Here is a 21,138-nt window from a genome sequence, read left to right on the forward strand (position 1 = left end):
CTGAAATGGCCTCTTATTTTTTAGTGTGAAAATCACATGGCAACTGTTGAGATGGTCCCCTAATTCCAGATCTTAATTTTAATACAGAAGTTGGCTGAAAGCAACTGCTGATATGGTCCCCTAATCCCAGACCTTAGATTCTATTGACTCATGAGAAAACCCCCAGTCTGCAGACGGTATGCAGCATGCATTTTCTGCCCGCCGCGTGGAAAGCTAACTTGGGTCAAATCGGAGTCAACATCGGCAAAGCGCGATAATTCAGTCAGATTTGAATGTGTCTTTTTTGGTGCAATTTGTTGATGGAACCTACTTGTGCAGAATAGGAGGTGACTGGGGCAGCCGACAGCTTCGTAATATTGCCCTTAATAATGCCAATGGTCCTTTAACGTCACAAATTTGGGCTTGTGCAAAATTGATTCTCAAGAAGTCCGTTCTGAAGAGGTCACTAACTACATCAATTGCGACCAAGTCATGTCAGTGCATAATGAATAGATAAACTTAGAAATGTTGATTAAGGAATAATTACTTCAATCAAGGCACACTATTAACTAAGTTTAGTATCAACATGTGTTAGTAGGTATTTTCTTCGGAACGTCGCAGATCATAATCACAGATCATAATAGCAACGTAAAATTGATGTCGCCCTCTTGCTTATATATATCGTTACTACAAAGTTTGAAACTGAACTTAAAATTGATATCTTCAATTTAATTAATACTTAAATACAAAACGGGTATACCTTTATTTCAAGCTGCAGTATGTATATAGATACATTATATAGTCCAGTTAGGATATGCCTATTTATTGTAAAGTGGCAAGACGATGTTTTTTTCTATTTGCTAATGGTACTACGAGAAACAACATATCATATCATATCATATTATATCGTATCATATCATTACCGGCGTCTTAACCCTATTGGATTTGTGCCGGAGGTATGGGGTCCACTATAGGCTACTGTCCACCTATGTATGCACACGAACAACGATCGGCCTTTCAGACGACTGAATCGTTTCTGTATCTGATTAATTCGCCACGTGTATTGCGCATTCGACAGCAGCTGTTGCTGGTAAATCAATATTAGAGATATACAATTATTAAAGCTGTGCTATCAGTTCGTGTCTAACTTTCCGGTATAACTTTGCCCGAGTCTTGTCCAATAATTAACCATGCATGGTCATGTCGGCAGCAGCAACTGGTTGGTTTTGTGGTGAGACCTCTGGGGAATTGTCGATCCTTTTTCACGAAGATCGTGTGGTAGATCGAATTTTGGTCGAGAAAGCAATTGCAATTGCCATATGAACACAGTGATGCCATCTGAGCACTATGTTGTGCATAACAACTGACAATTAAAGTACACAGTGTGTTGTTTTGATGCTTAGATAGTTATTGATTAGGTTCCAAGTTTCTTTTGTAAAAAAATTAGCAACCGACCGCGCCGACTTCACGCTGCCAAGGCGATGGGTGCTTACGGAGAAACGAATGGCTACGCGACAAACTTGCCTTAAGCGTGACAGGCAATGTAGAGACTATATTTCCAATGCATGTAACTGTTGCCACATAGTATGCTGACGATATTATTGGAAACTCGCTGCATTGTTTGTCGCGTGTGACACAGTCATGACAGTGGGCATTGTGAAGCAATCGGAATATTGTGATAAGTTGCTCATACATGTAGATACACGGACCACCAACATCTCAAATTCGGAGACTGCGCCAGTGTTTGATCGTCTCATTAAACCTTCCATGTTTCGTGCACTAGAGTTAGTGAATAAAGTGAGTATAACCCTACTTTAAATTGTGGTACAACTTCAGATAAAGGGGCGGACGTACAGACCAGCAGGTTTGGATGCTGGTACTTGTGCAGGAACCTTCTTATATTTGCTTACATGTCCGTGTACATACAACTTACTGGCAGGAATCGTGTTTTGCTACTCGTGAATACGGAGCTGTAACTCGATATTCAAGAGCTGCAACTGCTGATTCCTCATTTATGAGGCAGGAATCCTATTAAAGTTGCAACTCAGGATTTATGAGTTGCAACTCAGAACCCGAGCTAGAACTCGGGAATTCGTCGACTATCTTTGCGAGGGCCAAAGTTGAGCAAATGTCCGTAATTTTCAAAAATGGCAATTTCTTTTTAGCTCACCTCCAGAGGGTGAGTTTATCTTATATCGTAGCGTCCGACTTCGTCCGTTAGCGATGAACGTTTTGTAAACTTGCAACTTGGTATATATGTTCTCCTATGTAATGACACCGGGAGACCAAAATTCAGTCCGGTTCAATACTTGAAATTGTCACAAGGTGGCTAAAACCGAAAACATAAAAAGTGCCATAATTCCATAACTAAGGGCTCGATCATCACCAAATTATTATCGTAGTTGGTACATGACATGTCACACGAGTTTTTGATTTGACCTACTTTTCAAGGTCACACGTCAAATAGCGTGAATTAGCCAATGGTGGCCCGTTTTGTAACTGCTGGAGCTATTGACTTGAATTTGGTACATATGTCACCCCTTGTAGACTAAAGTTCGGTCAGGTTCGATTCCTGGTTTGGCCACCAGGTTGCTAAAATCGAAATCAATAACATGTCTGTGGTGAGATAAGCACAATGGCCCTGGCCATTTCATTTTTCTTGTCTTTAACCTCGGGACAATACAATTTTGAAATTATGTTTATGATGCCGTAGGTTATTTACGTTCGTTAAATTTTGGAACGACATTTCTATCTGTTTATCAAGTCTCGATACCGATGGTAAATGACTCGTGTATAGTCCAGCGTTCGACAAGATCGACCACAATAAAAATATCCTTTCAAAAACGAGAGGAGTCAAACCCATTTCATTACATCCGCCAGATCTTCATATAAAGAATTACTCGTATGTTACGTCGTAATCTACGGAAATATTATTAGAATTATCGCAAGGAGCCTAAAATTATCGATGTTGTCCCTTAAAATAGTATTAAATGCACATAATATTTACTTACAAATAGTGGATTCAATCATGAGCTATTTCGATTTGATGGGCAAACCTAGAAATTAATTTTTCAAAAATATGAATATTCAGTTACCTCCAAGGTATCATCTCAACGGCTTATCAAAACCCGAGATGAAAACTCGCGAAATCGCGAGATGAGTAATCATTATTTTCTGCCCCAAGATTTTCTGCTGCACTGAACCATGACAATCCCAATTTCCGAGCAGCCCTGAGACTTTCAATTAAATGGCAATGCGGCTGAAGGCAGTAAAAAGGCTACATGCAACTGTATGTCGAAACACACGACTCTCACTGCCGGTTGCCATTTTTGAAAAGGCCACTCTTACACTCTGCGTTATACCGCGAGGAGGCATGACATACAGTAGTCCGAGCTGGTACAAGAGCTTGATAACATTATGGTGTTTTGTATGATCTTCCCTTTATCGCATGCACATCGACTGAAAAACGCTTGTAAAGCCACACTCGCGAGACTTTCAAACGCTTTGTCAATCACTGTGTTGAACTTATTCTGACGATACTAGTCGGCCTAATGGCAAATAATATGCGAACAAATCATAAAAAATCTCGGACACTTTATTAAGAGAGTAGCTTCACGGCAGGTATGAAAATCTGAAATGTCAACAGAAAAAGAAAAAAATCGGCGAGAAGGGAGTTGGTTTGTGACAGTTTACCATGAATGAAGAAAAAAATCCTGCATTGCATTAAAAATGGAAATAAGGATAGCTCCCTACTATAGCCTCGATCCATGAATGTTCGCCTTTTCAGATTCCATGATATTTGCAAAGCATTTTCTGGCGGATGGTGCGCTCTCCGAGGCTGGCATCTCGTGATTTCACATTGCGCATCTCGCGGTTTATGCCCACTGCTGTATACATGCTTCCCGAAATTGGTGGCTTGCATTGGAACTAACTTTTCCCCCTTGTCCGTCATTAAAGGCATTCACGTGTGTTGGTCAACCATGACTATCTCCTTTGTCCCTCCACCATAAGGCCTAGTTTCCCCTTATGACATCACTTTTTCGGACACTCAGCGTCCCATTTCTGGAAAGGTGTATTGTATGACTTATCCGGCCACCACGATCAACTTGTCTGACAGGCAAATTATTGAATATACACATTCCAGGCCAAGTTATGAAAGGCCAGATTAGGGTAACATGCTCATGAAAATCGATCTAGGCGTACATTGTAATTGTTATCCCGTGGTGATGTCAGTCTATAGAAATGACATGACATTCATTAACCCTCACCTGCGACTAACGGACTTAAATTGAAAAAGCTCGCGATTTCAACAAAAACAATTTTAATGCCTCGTGGGCCAAACTCCAAATCAAAATGCACGGATCTTATGCAAGGGGTACAAAAATTTGAAATCACTCAGTATCGTGATGCTCATCCTCAAGGATCACACCATCTTCACTACCTTCATTGTCTCCCCACCAAAATCTATTCCATCAAGGTCTACATGCTCCGGTACAGGCTCTTCATTCTGAAGTAGCCTAGAGGCTCTCCACGCGGTGTGGATCGCTTCAGGGGCTATCTGACCCCAGGACTCGCCAATGATGCGCATGACAGCAAACCTTGATATGGCAGGAGATTGGCCATGTTCATCATTGTGTGCAATTTTCCATGCCTTCCACAGCCTGCGCATGTTACTTTTGAATGATCGTATTTTCGTCAGGTCAAGAGGTTGTACAATCGAGGTACACCTCCCAGGAATCATGTGCACACAACCGGGTGAATCTTTGATTGTCTGTTGGAGGTGGGCATTTCTGTGGGCTGGGAAAATGTCCCAAATTAAGAGAAAGGGAAATGCATCCCCTGCAAAAGGCAGGAGGCAATCATTAGCCCAGGCCAGAAGCGTTTCCCAGTTAGCCGAACCTGTTGGTCAACCTGTTACCCGGGCATTTTCTGGAGCGTTAGCTTGTAAATATTGTATTTGTTCTCCGTCTGCCCTTAAAGGCCATATATCAAGGTTTGAAAACATGCTTGATACTCATGAAATATGTTGAGGGTTAAAAAAAAAAGATCCCAGACATTAAAAAAATTCTAATAATAAAGTCATTATTTAGTTATTTCAATTTTCAATTTTAAACTATTTGAATTTCCCACCACACACAACTTTAGATTAGTTCCACATGTGGCCGCTAGGGATTTTTGGATGACGTAGATCAGGTCAGTCAGAACAAAGCAAGATGGCTTCCGCATACAGTTCAGAGAGTGAGAGCAGTGAATTTGAGGATGTTTTGGTCGATACAGAAGGATATTTAAACGTTGAGCTGTACATGTTCGAGCCATTAATATCACTAGATCATAATGAGAGTGATCATTCGGACGAAAGTGATTAGAATTTGTGGTTAATCAATTTGCATGGCAGACCTGCCGATATAGCAAAGAAGACATTGATAGACGGTTGCAGATGCATAACATGTATGATTTTTGAACAGACTAATGTTGCACAATATTGTTTCGCCTCGTCAGTGTTGTATCGCCAGTTATGTCATGACGCTGAACTACTATTGAAAAGTGACGGTATTATGCACAATCATCTTGACGTGACGATATAATGCCGTGCAACGTTAGATAGGCCTAGATGTCAGATGACAATAATCTGTCATTGACAGTGGCTGTCACTGACACTGACCTGTGTCGCTGTCACCTTGCTATGGCTGGAACACAAGAAGACACTATGCGGTATCACAGGCCCCAATAGGGCCTACACATTATGTATAACAACCGACCTCAGCAGCCTCGGGCATTAAATGCAATTGACATGGTTGGAACAGCTGTTTTTAACAAGTGGCATTTAATATTCAGTTGGATGCAGATATCCGGCTTCATGTGATAATCCGTATCGATAAAGTGATCACTGCAAAGTTTGGCCGAAGGCCCAGGCTTCCAACACTCCAAACGTTTGCACTTCCGAATCCACAGCTTCCTCCTCTCTCGTTCAACTGGCTTTGGAAATTCATGAAAATGGGTCCCATCCGTCATTCGATTTTTCTTTGTGCTATCCTTGACACAATTCGGAGCCACACAATACACCATAGTGAATGAAACACATTACTTCCAGGTGTGCATAATTAATTAAGGCCCTCCTGCTTTTATGATTGCATGACATGTACAGATGACCTGATCTACATCACAACTTTTGCTGAACCCGCCGCCTGGCTCTAACAAGCCAGTTGCTAGCCTGATTAGGTAATCAAGTTGTCAAACACATAATTGGCTATATCTTCAAAATGGATTGAGCTAATTGCATTTGGTTTTCTGTATTGTATAAAGTGTTAGGTACACTTTTGAAATCGTCTTACAGCAGAAAATGGCAAAAAACCTTGATATATGGCCTTTAAACGCCTAAAGATCACACTGGCGGACATCTTTCTCCCGTCGACAGTAATGCCCAACATTAGTATTAACACCAAGCTTTGCGTTGCCGCAGGAAGTGCGTACGTCTACTTGTTTTGCTCTGTATGTGTATCTGGGAGCCATGTCCCATAGGGCAAAAGTCTCATTCACATTAATGATGAGATCAATTCCATTTTCTTCAACAGTTGCAGCGACATCCTGGCGGAAATTTTCCACCAGTTCATCAGCATTTACAGGTAAAGTTGTTGAATCCTTGCACGATTTTCGGTTACTTAGGTCATTTCTGTTTCAAAATCCATGTAACCATCCTCTTGAAGCTGCAAAGTTAATTCTGTTCATCTGGTATTCTTCTTGTTGGTCATCAGGTAGCTCTGCCAACCATCCATTGAACTCACGCTGACTCTGCATCATCAAATCCTCTTCGGACAATGTGAGTCCTTGTCCACGTCGTCCATTCATCCACTCCGTAACCAAACGGTCAACCCCGGGCCAGAGGACTGAAATAAAAAGTTTCATCTCGATCATCACCAAATAACGACAAAGTTCCCAAGAACCACATCAAGCGATTACATTGTTGATTATCATTCGGTTGTGGGATTAAACTTTTTTTAAATGCTGATGAAATTTTTCGCCTGCCGCATCCCAAAGCCATTTCGAGACCTACCTACGCCTCTTTGTCTTTGCCGATGCATTCTAGCTTGGCGATTGGTGGCCCCACGCTGCCTCTCTCTAATTTCTTTTTCTTCATTGAGCCATCGTCGCATCGTCTTTCGAGGGATGTTGTGCTCCCTTGCAAATTCGGTGGCTGAAATCTCACGAGGCTGCCTTAAAATGTAAGCAGCATGACAATCATCCAACAGAAGGATTCTCTCAGATAAAGAATAAGATCTGTGACGTCGAGGATAGACATCATCATCATCATCATCATCATACACTGTGACAGAATGTGCCTGTCTTTTTCAATGTCTAACACGCCTGAGATGTCCTGACCAGCACGATTTGAAAATGATGACAATTTCAGCCACGCCTGTACTGCACTGTGGATTAAAACTGTGGTCTGCCGTTGAAAAGAAACTCACAAGTGAAATGTCATTTATAACTTGGCCTGGATTGTGTATATTCAATATTTTGCGTGTTGGGCAAGTTAGTCGTGGTGGACGGATAAATCATGTCCCGAACTTCACACCTGGCCTCAACCCACGAATGCAAAACCAAACAGCAGTTACTTTTTAAACAAATGACGAATCTGTGCTGTTATAAATAGTAAGTCGTTTTTTGGAATGTCCTCATTCATGTACGCTCATTCAAGATAGAACGAATACAATAGCAGAGAATGCCGTGGTGACTTTTATTTGCTCACCTGACCACAATGTAATGTCAGTTTTCATGCAGCGAGTCGATGTGGATGCGCCAGTAGTTTTCATGTTTGTAAACATGATACAGTATGCCAAACGCATTGCTGCTTGACGGTATAGCTCGGGGATCATAGGTTGAGCTTTTAGGACGACGATTCTTAATGTGTTGACGGTAAGTCGGCTGGTATTTTACTCGAGTTTATACAGTCAGTCTTTTTGTTTCTGTTCATGCAGTTAAGCTTTATATGTACACTCATGTCTGTCCTCTCCGCCTGGGTTATCATCAGTCATCGGTTGGACGGCTTGGCGCTCACTGTTGAAATGCCCAATATTCCAGCGATGGCGATGCAGTGGAAGCTTCATCTAGCAGGACTTTTCAACATCCAATCATCACAGGCGCATAAGGGCGTTTTTCAAAAGTGGTCATCACCAAAATAAAGCCCGCACCAAGCTTTTTAATGCTACATTTTACAAACGTAAAGTTTATATTCTTAATATAGGTGACCTATACACCTTTCCAGAAATGGGGCGCTGAGTGTCCGGAATAGTGATGTCATAAGGGGAAACTCGGCGTTATTGTGGAGGGACAAAGGAGATAGTCATGGTTGACCAACACACTTAAATGCCTTTAATGACGGACAAGGGGGAAAAAGTTAGTTCCAATGCAAGCCACCAATTTCGGGAAGCATGTATAGGCGCAGGAAGAACAAATTGATGATGTGCATTGAGCTTTAAGTGAATATGCACATGCTAATGTCTAATTTTAAAAGATAGGCATAAAACTAATGTATAAAAAACTTTATTTCAGTACAGCACAATGTTAATCAGCAGTTTGTTCTTCCTGCACCACCTGGAATGTTTTAATTTTCTACCTGCCATATCTTGAAGTCGGTTAGTTTGATTTTATGCGGTTTTTACACTTGTGTTTCTTATGTTGTGCTCTATTATTACTCATTAATCAAAACAAAATCTATCATTCCGTCGGACAAAAAGCTACTTTCTGTGGTCTGGGCCAAACATTGATGTCCCTACAAATGTCCTCAGTAGCTTATACCAGACACATTTTGAGAGATTTCAGATACAGATTCGTCACAGTTTTTCATTGAAAGCGTAAAATCAGTGTGTCGGACGATATCAACTTTTTGAAACTCGCTCTCAACATGTACACTCATGCCTGCCCTCGACACCCGGGTTAAAACTTATATGATATATATTCATATATGAGATTGGGGAAATCGAGTTTTCTCGCTTTTTTGATTCACTCGAAATCAAGTATTGATTGTAATTTCGGTCACCCCTGCCGGCAATTGGACCTGTTCCGGGAAGTTATCGTTTCATCAGTGCACCTCATTGTCTGATAATTCAGCTCATGGAATTGACATATGAACGAAATACGAATGATTAATAAAAATTGATGCCCGGGGAACGTCATCATACATATTTTTGCATACCGGTACCAAAAAGGCTGTAAGCTGCCAAGTTACTGTCTATTCTACAGCAACTCGCATTATCAACACAAAATAGAAAATATCAAAACTGACTGAATTATAACGCTATTCCCATTCCCAACTTTACCCGAGTTTATTTGGCCTCCCTGCCGAGATCTATTTGGTGCAGATATATGCACGGCGAAGCGCTCACGGTTACAAACATCTACACGCCCAGGTCACGCTTACTGCGACGAAAATGCAAATGGCTTTGCGTCATGATAGTGGAGTGACTTAAAAGTCCGAACTTGGCGTAGACAAACGAGGCGGAAAACGTTTTTCGAGCCAGTAGATGTGCGTGCTAAAAATAACAAATATTGCGTTTTTTTCTACTCATCTAGGAGTTGGAAAAACGTAAGACACTTTAAAAGAAGGGTTACTCGTGAAACAGAAGAAGAACAATACTATTCCGAAGTAAAAAGCCGCTCACAGCAGTGTATATAATGCATCAGTTATCATGTTCCATCCGTTCATTCCGACAACTCGACAACTTGACGATCGCGAGGCCGCCCCATGCAGTCTAGATACACAAAGCAAAATAAATTTGAGGCGGAAATATCGATATTACTTTATCTGTATGTTTGCTTTGAGTAGCTATGGCTACATAGTGCGCTTTTGTGTGTAGTATGTAAAACAAATCGTATGACAAGGATTAATAAAGCGTCTTATAGCTTTCAATTTATACTGTGGAAACACCCATGCGGGAGCCTTGGCCATTAAAAATCTACTTAAACGGTGCTTTACTCAAACAGTATTTCGTTCGACGTTTCGTCGGTCAGATGATAGTCGGGCCTTGTGCTCTTGTACTCATGTGTCAGGTAGGTTTTCAAAGGGGCGGCAACTTTTCCGCTCCTATCTTTGTCATATTCTTTTATGGCATGTATTGGTACATATCATTCTTCTACGCATGATCAGATTTTGGAAAGGCTTTAGCAAAAAGACGACACTTTACCTTTAGCTATCGTCTCTGGGGTACTTCACTTCACATGTTCGCCCCCTGTACAGTGTGTCGTGCATTTATGTACAAGGGGCGAACTTGTGAAGCACTGGCGATATTTCTGAAGTTCTTACCTTTCGGTCACTTACGGGACATCAGTCTGTGGATTGATCTTCACACAGTTTTTAACCACTTGCAGAGCCTTGATTCCGTCGGCTGTGTTTTAAAGAACTGATAGCATTATCAAGAGCATTATTACCAATATGTCGACTGCCAACTCACCTTTCACTTTACAATAAATGTTCCAATCTTTGTTTTGTACAAAAGATGAAAGAAAAATCTAAATCTGACTGGGTTATCACGCTATTCCGATTTTGATCCCGATTGGTCTTCGGTGCAGCGAATATCATGGCGCCATTTTATTGGCTAGGGAAATTAACTCTACCAATTCATGTAAGTTGCAAGTCGTGGTCATTTAGACTGTTTATCACAAATCTACTACAGTTTCCACAGCTTGGTTACAATGGTTGATTTTGAAAATGATCACAGCCGATGTTACTCTTCGAAGATTTACATTGGTAAAACGCGACCTATTGCGTTATTTTTTCCTTACCTCGCAGTTAAGAATTTAGGCCATGGCCAGACACACGGTGAATTGCATTTAAACAAAGCCGCTCGAATTTGGACGGGTTAAATATACATTCCCGAGTAACATGAGTAAGGCCGAAGCCGAGAAATCGGAAATGTCCGTGATACGCATTTGGATCGTCTACTGACTACATCCATTACCCCCACGCGGTGGTTAAAGGTATCGGTTTGCCTAAAATATACGTGCTTACCATGAGAAGAGAGACAAACAGAAGATTGGTTAATTTTGAGGGGCGTTAGGCCAACATTCATTATTTTTTCATACGATTGTACCCCTCCAACACTGTAGTGGGAGGGCCTTCTTTCTATTGTGTTGCAAAGGTAAACCAATAACTTTACCCACCGTACTCCTGTGCACAACTCAAAACGAGGCATACTCTCAAGACACCGTAAGGTGCACTTCGAGTGAAAGAGTCCAGATAGAGATAAGTATAATCCTCCAATGTTGTTTATAAACAGAGGTATACAATGCAGTACAAATAAGGTCACTGATGTACACAAAACTCACTTCGTTTGGAGGAATTCAATAACCTTAATACTTCATTTGAGTGATGAAAACAGTTTCGACCATATTTACGTATACCATTTCAATTATATTTTAGGGGCAAACCGATACCTTCAACCATATTTCGAGCAACCTTTTAAATTTATGTTTTGTATTCTTAATAAGGAGGAAAAATATCACAAAAAGTTGAGAATATTTGGTCACAATGGCACACCAGTTTTTTTCAACTTTTTGTAATATTTAGCTCACATGGAGCTTATTGTCATCATGTCTTGTCCGTCTTCTGTCGTTCGTCTGTCGTCCGTCAACAATAGGGGCACGTTTGCTCACTAGTCTAGAAAGGTTAAACTCGGTGTGAGGATGTCTTATAACAACATGACTCAACACAGAAAAAATCATTGCCATTTGACCTACTTTCTTGGCTCCAGGCGACCATCTTTGAAAACCGTATTTTGTCAATATCTCATGAACGCTGATAGCTAGAACAATGCAACTGATTTTTACTGTCAATACTTCAGATAAGATCACATGACATAATATATGGGTTTTTGATTTGACCTACTTTTGAAGGTCATAGAGGTCAAACTCTTAAATTTCAGCGAAGGTAGCACGTTTCGTCATTCATTGTCAGAGACTCTTCAAATTTGATATGTAGACACCTATTGGACATCTGTACATATTATCAAAAACTCAGGTCAATGTGATATACTTTTCAGGTGTAAATAGGTCAGGTCATGAAACTCAATGTCAGTTATATCAAGAAACCTTCACTGTGTGATCCTCAAAGGTGCATCATTGATCGATATGATCAAGATTGACATAAAACGTATAACATTTTGACCTTGACCTAGTTTCCAAGGTCAGAAAGGTCAAACTCTAAAATTCCACTAGAGTTGATACGTTTCACTACTTGTCTATATGTCTGAGATTCTTCAGATTTTATTTGGAGACACCTATTGGGTATCTGTACAAGTTGACCCAATTTAGGTCAATTGTGACCTAGTTTATCAAGTTCACAGAGGTCAAACTCTAAAAGTGTCATTGACAGTGCCACATTTTGTCACATCTAAAAGTCAATTTGACCTGCATATGCAATTTCAACTGCAACTAAATGATTCACAGGTGAGCACAATGTTCCCAGGACATTTCCTATTAACTTATTTCACATCCAGTCTAAAACAGATAGTTTAGAACCGTTGATGTGATCATGTGTTAAATATATGTGTTCATTGCTTCAGTTTAATCATCAGGTTTGGTCTCAAAATACATCCCTAAATTTCACAAAATGCTTTCTAATTTGAGATCTCTAATTTGATATTTCGATAAGATTGATATTGAAATATCAATTTGAATGAATTAGTTACAGCACCAACATTGGCAAACCAAATAATGTTTGGATATATTTTGGAACCAACTAGAGGATAAACCAAAGAAATTAGGGTAAAATATTGGCGTTGAGTATTTTTAAAGATACAAATAGTTCGGTCAATTAATTTTTTTACACTACCATAGTTTTATATGAAAGCCTAACCGATACAGTTCGGAGACCAGTGATTGAATCGTATTCAGACTATGTTGTCCGAATATTTTATATACTGATCTCTGGACGCTTTCACTCGAAGTTCATCCTACTGTGTCTGAAGAGAATGCATCGCTTTCGAGTTGTGTACTGGGGGTACTGGGTATATTTCGGCAGAAGATCCAAATGCACATCACGAACATTCCCGAGTGCTCGACTTCGGCCTCACTCGGTAATGTGTATTTGACCCGTCAGCTTTAATCTTATTTTTTATGGTAAAAAAGACATTGTTCCTTGAAATAAAGTACCTTCTATTTCAATCAAAGTAAGGTCAGGCAAGTGAGTTTCCAAACCGATCGTTGATTTCACACTCCTGATAAAAATGAAAATGGCTACACAGTGTTAATGATTTACGACATCATTTCGACGGATATTACTCGCCATTGTGTTATCAAGCTGCAGTGCAGTGGATTTTCTCCCTTATATCCTGGGTGGAGTTGGATCAATAAAGGTTGTGCTTGGCGGCTAGTTTATTAGCGGTTCAGGTTTGTCAGTAGAGGGTGGATGTGTCGATCTCGTTATTTTCTCTGCCAATGAAGAGGAATTGATACATTTCTTTCGTAAGAGGAATTAAGAGGACAAAAGAATAGCCTCACTCCCTGATCTTCCTGTAGTTTTCTTAGCCAGTACAGAAACCTGCTGGGAGTGAAGGAGCTTCGCATTCAACCGTTATTGCATGCGTTTATCCTGGATATATGATTACGGTAATCTGTTTAGGTCTGGTTAAGAATTTGTTAGTCGTCTTCGCACTCCTCGATTCAGGACTTTTCCCGAAAAAAGTCAATTTTTCTTATTCGTTTTCTTCAAAATATATAAATGTTTTCATTGGTCTGGTCGTCTTAAGCTGAATTTTAGAACTGACGGGTCAAATATACATTTCCGTGTAAGGCCGACGCCGAGCTCTCGGGAATGTTCTTGATGTGGATTTCGATATTCTACAGAATATACCCAGTTCCCTCAGCGCACAAATCGACAGCGGTATTAGTAAGGTTTCCATTTAAAACATGGTAATGCAGTGATGAATATACCATATTTGTACTGATCTTTACAAACAATTAATCAACGCCAACATATGTAACTCCAATTTATTCGGTTTTTCATCAGGTTGGTGTCAACATTTGTTCTTAAATTTCCCAAATGCATTTAATTTGAGATCTCGAATTTGAGATTTCATTGATATTGATATTGAAATATCGAAAAAAAGAAAGTTATAGCATGAAAATTGAAAAACCAAATACCTTAGAATGTATTTCAAGGTCAATTTGGTGATAAACCAAAGAAATAAGAGCGATGTTATGTTGGCATCGATTTGTTTGTTATGATACAAATTGCATACGTTTTCGTCCCGAACATCTTATATAGTGATATTGGGACGCTCTCGATCACACAAAGTGCATCCTACGGTGTCTACAGAGAATGCCTCGCTAAATGCCCTGGGGGAGGGAAAAGTTATGGCATTCATGCAAGTATCTCCCAGAGCTCAAAATCTATTTTTTTAGCTTTAACATGTTCAACATGTTGTAACGAGGTCATCTAATGTTGGTTCCGTTGTGCACTGCGAAAGTTCGCAACATTAACTTTATGTAACGTCGTAAGACCGGCATATGACCTGCGTAGAGATTCCCACTCAATGAAAGGGGTGATCGCTGAATAGATAATTTGCAACAGCGGGGGGGTTGCATCCAGAAAACTGGCGTCGTATGGCGTAATAGGATAGTGGTACATAACAATGCGTTGTTGCTGCATGTTCTGGGACCGTATATCCCACGAAAACGAGGCATTTTTCAGTCGAAGCGCACGGCGGACTATAATAACCGTGATACAAGTGGCCCAAAAAAAGTTACTAAATTCACAGGTCGATTACTCCATAACATGGAAAGGTTAGCACTGACATATATCACTAGATTCGGACTATCAAGGGTTTCGTCACAGTAAAGAAAATAAAAAATGCGACATAAAATTACTATGCCAAAACACTAAAACTGGGAGTCATTTATTCAAGTAAGATTCGGATTAGTACACTTCTTTATTTTCTACGCTGTGACAAAACTATCTAACTGAAAACCTTATGCCTTCAAAGGTCGACATCGCGTTTAATGCTGTACAACCTTTCAGTGTGATATCTGACAATGTACATGATGAAACAGAGTTATCGATTTGTGAATATAGTGATTATTATCATTTACTTGGGGGGGGGGGGGGGGGGGGTCAAAAAGTGACAGGTAAAAGTTATCAATGGGATTTAATAACCAAATCGAACGATATATACCAGGGCCCATATTCATAAAACCCGGGTAAACTAGCAGCCAACTAGGCCTTAGCTGACTGCCAAATGTCTGCTCCATAGTATGCTGCTATTTTCCTATTCATAAAACCCTGCTAAGAACATTGCCAGGTAGTTGTCAACTAAGATTTTGTTAGTTATTAGCTAGGCATTTGGCCTTTGTCCCAAACCACATACCACAAGGCGCGTTAGTTTCACTTTCAATGGGGATGGCATGTAATCATTTTGTGTGTGCCTTTCGACTCAATATCAACATCTAAAATAATTTGTAACTCCGCATAAGATGGACCGATTTTGATTCTGTTTGCGGCATATGGTTGGAATTGTATATTATTTCCCTATTGGCTTTTTTTTAATGTTGCAGGGTTTGATAGTTTGATTTTGAGAATTAAAAAAGCCCCCAAAATAAAAAAGATATACCCGGTTGATTAATTTTTTTTTTGTCCACTTTTTTGAGTTTTGCTGGAAACTAAAGTTACTTCTAATACTTTTAGTAAAAAGAAATTTTCATTTAATGTTCGTGATATTGTATAGAAATTATCAAAGTTTTGACGTTTTGATATTCTTTGATATTTTAGGATTTTTCAATGTCATTGAATACTAGAGGGGGTAATATGAGCATACCTAAACATCAAATCAAAATATCACCTGTAGAGGCAGAAACATATCAAAACTAGTATGATTACGATGATATAATATTTCGCTCAAAATTTCAGGATTTTAACATGTGATAATGCTCAAATTCATGAAATATGCCATGAGTGGAATGAACAGAACACAGTTGCATTGAAAAAAAATTTTTTCAAAAGATTTTAATATATCACAAAAATTGAAATAAGTATATCTCTGAATATCCCGTTCTTTTCTCTTCACACGATGCACTTTTGCCAGCTCCTGAATTCATCTTGCCTCTGAATCCAATGTAGAATTGACAATATTAGTTGCCAACTAGTGACTTAGAGGTACCTCAGAGCACCTCTGAAGTTAGCAGACAACTTAGCACGAAACTGAGCTTAGCGGGTTTTATGAATAACACTTAGTACCCAACTGCGTTTAGTTGGCAGCTAGGGTCAAAAATAGTTGCCAACCAGGCTTAGCAGGCTTTTATGAATATGGGCCCAGGAATTCGGCCCGACTGACAAGATTTTTACTTTGGATTCTTTTTTAATTCCCACCGTTGTGAGGGTTGTTATTTCATAGTTAGTTGGTAAAACTAATTTGTAAATAGTGAAGCGTCACTCAAGCTGATAAACAACACACCCACTGGTGGCAATTAGTAAACATGACTCCTAAAAGTATAATATAAATGTTTGGTAGATTTCTGACATATTTATTTATTTAATAAAACCTCCTGAAAGGAGAAGTATATACAAATTAAATACATCAATGGCCGAGATAATACACAAAACAAATAATACATAATGCACATGATACAATGCTAATATTTATATATAATGCACGTGATATTAAAAAGCTTTGGTGAGTAATTTGGCGAGGGTCCTCTCAGTAGAGTCTGGATATGATTTGATTGATACAGAATGGATCACAATGATGCCTAATCACAGCCCGACTATGTTGTGAATCAGTTTCTGTGTTATTTTAGAAGCTGTTGTCATAGCAACCATGGTATCATGTCATTACACTGTAACCATTTGTTGTGTACGCAATATCACATGCGTTGTGCAACCAAGAACATTATTTGTGTTTATTAGGTTTTTTATTATCATTTTTATCATCAGTATTATATAGGTTTTATTCGTAACAAGTAGTTACGGACAGTGTAGTAATCGTGTGGTTATATATACATGTGCATGTGTGTGTGCACGTGCAGGTGTATGTGAACGTGCATGTGCAGAAACACCCAAAATACATTTCTCATCTTGAGAGGAACAATTAGTCAACATTTACATCTACATGTATATGATTCGAAGCAACTGGAAGGTCCATTGGTATATCTAAGATTACAGAAATTAATTGTTATACATCATATATTGAACTTTACCAATACATTTTATTCGCAACAAGTAGTTACATACAGTGTAGTAATCGTGTAATTGTCTAAATCATAGGATGTAAACCTAACACTCTACGAACTGCCTTCCGCCAGGTAGTATAAAAAGTTTCAATCGTCCTATCATTCAAGTCCCAAATGACACAAACATACAAAGACATGCAGTAAATGTTAAACAATCTCAATTTAGTTTCGAATTTGCAAAAATGGAATTTTGACAATAAGACATTGACTCTGCGCTTAAAATCGGACACAGTCCTGGTTATCTCGGAATTCCTTGCATCAGGGCTAATACGGTGGCCTAAATGGACGGCCGACCCCTCCGCAATCATGCGTGCACCTAATCTATATCATAATACTATAAGGCGGCTTGATAAAGTGCCATTTGGGGGTAGTGTTTCGTCTCGAAATTTTGCACGTTTGCAGGTGATATGTTATCCTGATGCAACGTTATGTTTATTTTCGGAAATTTACTTCAGCGGAGCAGTAATGAAGGATTTTTAATCGGACACTGTCAATTCTCCTTACCACTCACAGAAGCCAGGTCATTGCTGTTTAGTTATGCAGGGGCTTAACCAATTACCTGCACTCCCTGTGGGGTGGCTAACATTACCTGTTGAACAGTTGGCTGTCGGGGGATGATTGGAACAGCCTGTACCTGTTGACCTGCTGAACTATTAAGTTAATGTTATTTTCAATCCACGATTGCAGGTCACCTGATGTTCGAGATTTCGCGGGGAAATAAATTGTAAACAAACGTATGTGTGCAGTTCAAATGTTAACAAAAATGTATTTTTGGTACTTTCGGTTGCTGGACTTGGGTTTTCCCGCAGTAAGGAGCTGGGGTCAAATTGGTGGTCTATTGTTTATGGGTGCTGTGTTAGCCAGAGCTAGCCCTTGATTATGAAGGGATTTTCAAATGAAGGTTACCATGGTCTGTTTATGTGCTCACCACAGCTTTCAATACTTGATCTGAAGAGGCGCGCTGACCCTGAAATGGCCTTATCAAGGAGCTGCTCACGGTGCTGAACTTCTAGCTTGCCTGTCGAGTAAGTGCCTTGCCCGAGACCTGGCTACATGTAGGAGGAGCACGCATTTTAAAGTTATAGTAGTGATAAAATGCAATTGGCTCGAGCCATTTGGAGGCCGACATGTGATGGCCTATCTGGGTACTCCTTCTTCTCCGTATAAAAAGGCGCATATTGCTGACTAAGGAACGAGGCATTGCCTCATCATCTCTATCGGACCAACTGATATTCTTTTATATGCACGCATACAGCACGCCACAGCTAGGTCCGAGTCTGTGGACAAATTGTTGGTTTAATTTGTCTCTTCGATATGGCTCCTTTGATATTGCATTAGATTTTCATTGCAATTCAATCTATTCAAGGTATAGCCCATTTGAACCAGCCTGCGCCACGGGTGCAATGCTAGTTGGAAAGCTATTGTAGGCGGACCATCAGCAAAGTTTATACAATTAGGCCTCAAGTATAAGAGGTGACACTATTAGTGGCATTAGAAATAACTAGATATTCCTCGGAATAAATGGAGGCGACGTTTAGCTTGGTTCCAAGTGAGAATTTGGTTGGACACAATATTGTGATATCATCAGCATACCCAAAGGCACCGGCAAAAATTGTCCCAACAAAGCACCCCTGACCAGAGTCCTTGAGGCGCTCTAGAAGTTCATCGATATATATTGAAAACAGAGCCGGAGACAGTATACCCACTTGCTTCACTCCGTTTGTCACTGTGAAGAAATCAGAGTTATAGTCGAGCCACCTAATCCGCATTTTCTGTTTCATGTTCAATGTTTGACAAACCTTCCTTTTTATCCGAAGACGGAAGAGGCGTGTATATTCCAATCTATCGAATGCTTGAGAAGCGTCAAGCAACATCGCATATACTGAGACCCGCCATTGAGATAATATTTGATTATTTCACTAACAACATAAGTGCAACTGGTGGTGGAAACACCCTTCTTATAACCAAACTGCATGTCGGAGGGCTGAAGTTGTTCCTTAGCTTTAGAAAGAATGACGGTTTCAAAAAGCTTGGAAATTGGGCTGTTGAGTGCAATGGCCGTGTAATTTGTAGAATCGTTTAGAGATTTCTTGGCATTTCTAGGAATACTAGGAATAATTGCACTAATTAGCATGTCGGGTGGAACGTGTCCATGCCGTATCATAGCAGTGAACAGAAAGGATAGCAAAGTGTGGAGCCTGTGGGTGCCATGCTTTAGATGACTGGTTGATAGCCCGGGCAAACCGTCATTCTTGTTAAAATTTAGGTAGCAATCTCGTCCACTGTTGCAAATGTTGCCGATTACATGAACTATTGGCACATGAGCATTTGGCTGAAATAAGACAGTCTGTGTCATGGACAGTAGTTGTCATTATCTGTCTATTAAAGGAAGCTGAGGAAAATGAGAAAACAAAGTTGTATATTTCCTGGCAAAATGGTCCCCAATAGCAGCTTTACTGGTTATTCCGTCGACCATGTTTGGAGGTTTCTGAGATGATTTATTCCTTTTTTCGGACCTCTGACCAGAAATCGGCTTTGTCTTTGTCTGCTAAATGATATTGCGCACGCGTCCGACGCCCGTTTTTGGCAACGACTCCTTCCCGCAGACTCCCATTGGTTTTCCATAAGTTATCACCTCTGCAGCCCAAACGGTTATGTGTTTTTCAATAGATTTGACACACAGGGATATGAACAAAAATGGCATCGTCCTTGTTATCATTGATTACGTAATTTGCATGAAATCCTGTTTCCGGACAACAACTCCTCCTAACCGCTTGGCGGAGAGCACTGACATTTTCTAGGATGATAGGTAATATGTTTAAGTTGCATGTGGGTTTAATTTTTTCAATTATGTAACTTATTTGCATGATAATGAGCCTCATTGTTTTTTACCTCGTTAGCTCACAGCTGGCTAATTATTAATGCTATCGTTTTGCAATTTCAGGGATTTTCAACAACATACACTGTGGGAAGCCTCCGAGTTTGCGCCGTGAACTCCGGATACCTTTTGTTGATATTATTGTTTATCTGACATGCCTATTCTGTTCCCGGGACTAGGTAGTTAGTAAAACCTCGAAGCAGATTTTGTTCGTTGCACGCTAAATTTTGCATCATTGGGTTGCATCACCTGCATTCAATAAATGTACCGCAGTCGTGGACTTTATCGAATTGGAGCAAATTCATCAACAAATTGACGTGTGCAAATCTATTATTAGTATAATTCGTGTTCGGATAGGAACAGTCACAACATTAACCGGCCCGAAAGTTTGACGTCTGGCCAGCCATTCCAGTCCATTCGATGAGGCCCCATCGGGCAACCGGTGGCCCTTTTGACGTAGGTGCATTACAAGAAAATTGGGGAAGTTCAATTGTATTGTAACTGCATCTTTTTAGATCAAGGGACGGTCGTCTCATGTTACTGGCAAGTTATTAAAGTCAACGCTATAAACCTTGAGTGGAAGTTTAGTGGAAGGTTAGTTCCGTGATAAGGTAACACAATCAAATAAACTATTCACATTGAACTTTGGGCGAGGTACAATCCAAGCAGTGCAATTCAATGATACAAACCCAGCGTCCAGCGTCCAGCGTCCTGCATCCTGGTATTGGAAAACTATGGGTTACAAAACTATGGATTGGACTGGGAAAGTCAGGACTGACAGTCATCGCCTCCACCGCCTGTGTGCTGTCAACATTATGATATTGGAGTGGGAATTGGGAGCTGAGAACTTGTGTTAATGTCGGTAGTTTGGGAGCGTGGGTCTCTAGTATGAGGTGTGGGTCCTAGGGCAAGACACTTGGCAGACGGGTCATGCTGGTAGAGGTGTGAGTCCTCAGGCAAGACACGTGGTATGCAGATGGGTCACTAAGTGTGAAGTGTGGGTCCGTGGCCAAGACACTTGGCAGAAGGGTCACACAGGTAGTGGTGTTGATCCTTTGTTAAGG

General features: G+C 40.2%; 1 long non-coding RNA gene across 1 annotated transcript in view; it reads left to right on the forward strand.

Moving 5' to 3' along the window:
- Positions 1-1,461: 1,461 nt before the first annotated feature.
- The window catches only part of LOC135489672 (uncharacterized), a 28,660-nt gene continuing 8,983 nt past the window's right edge, over positions 1,462-21,138 (forward strand). The window contains exons 1-3 of the long non-coding RNA XR_010447191.1: positions 1,462-1,776; positions 6,552-6,602; positions 6,732-7,893. This is a non-coding gene — a long non-coding RNA (uncharacterized LOC135489672). The remainder of the gene's footprint in view (positions 1,777-6,551; positions 6,603-6,731; positions 7,894-21,138) is intronic.

This window comes from Lineus longissimus, chromosome 6, assembly GCF_910592395.1.
Source record: "Lineus longissimus chromosome 6, tnLinLong1.2, whole genome shotgun sequence".
Classification (NCBI taxonomy): domain Eukaryota; kingdom Metazoa; phylum Nemertea; class Pilidiophora; order Heteronemertea; family Lineidae; genus Lineus; species Lineus longissimus.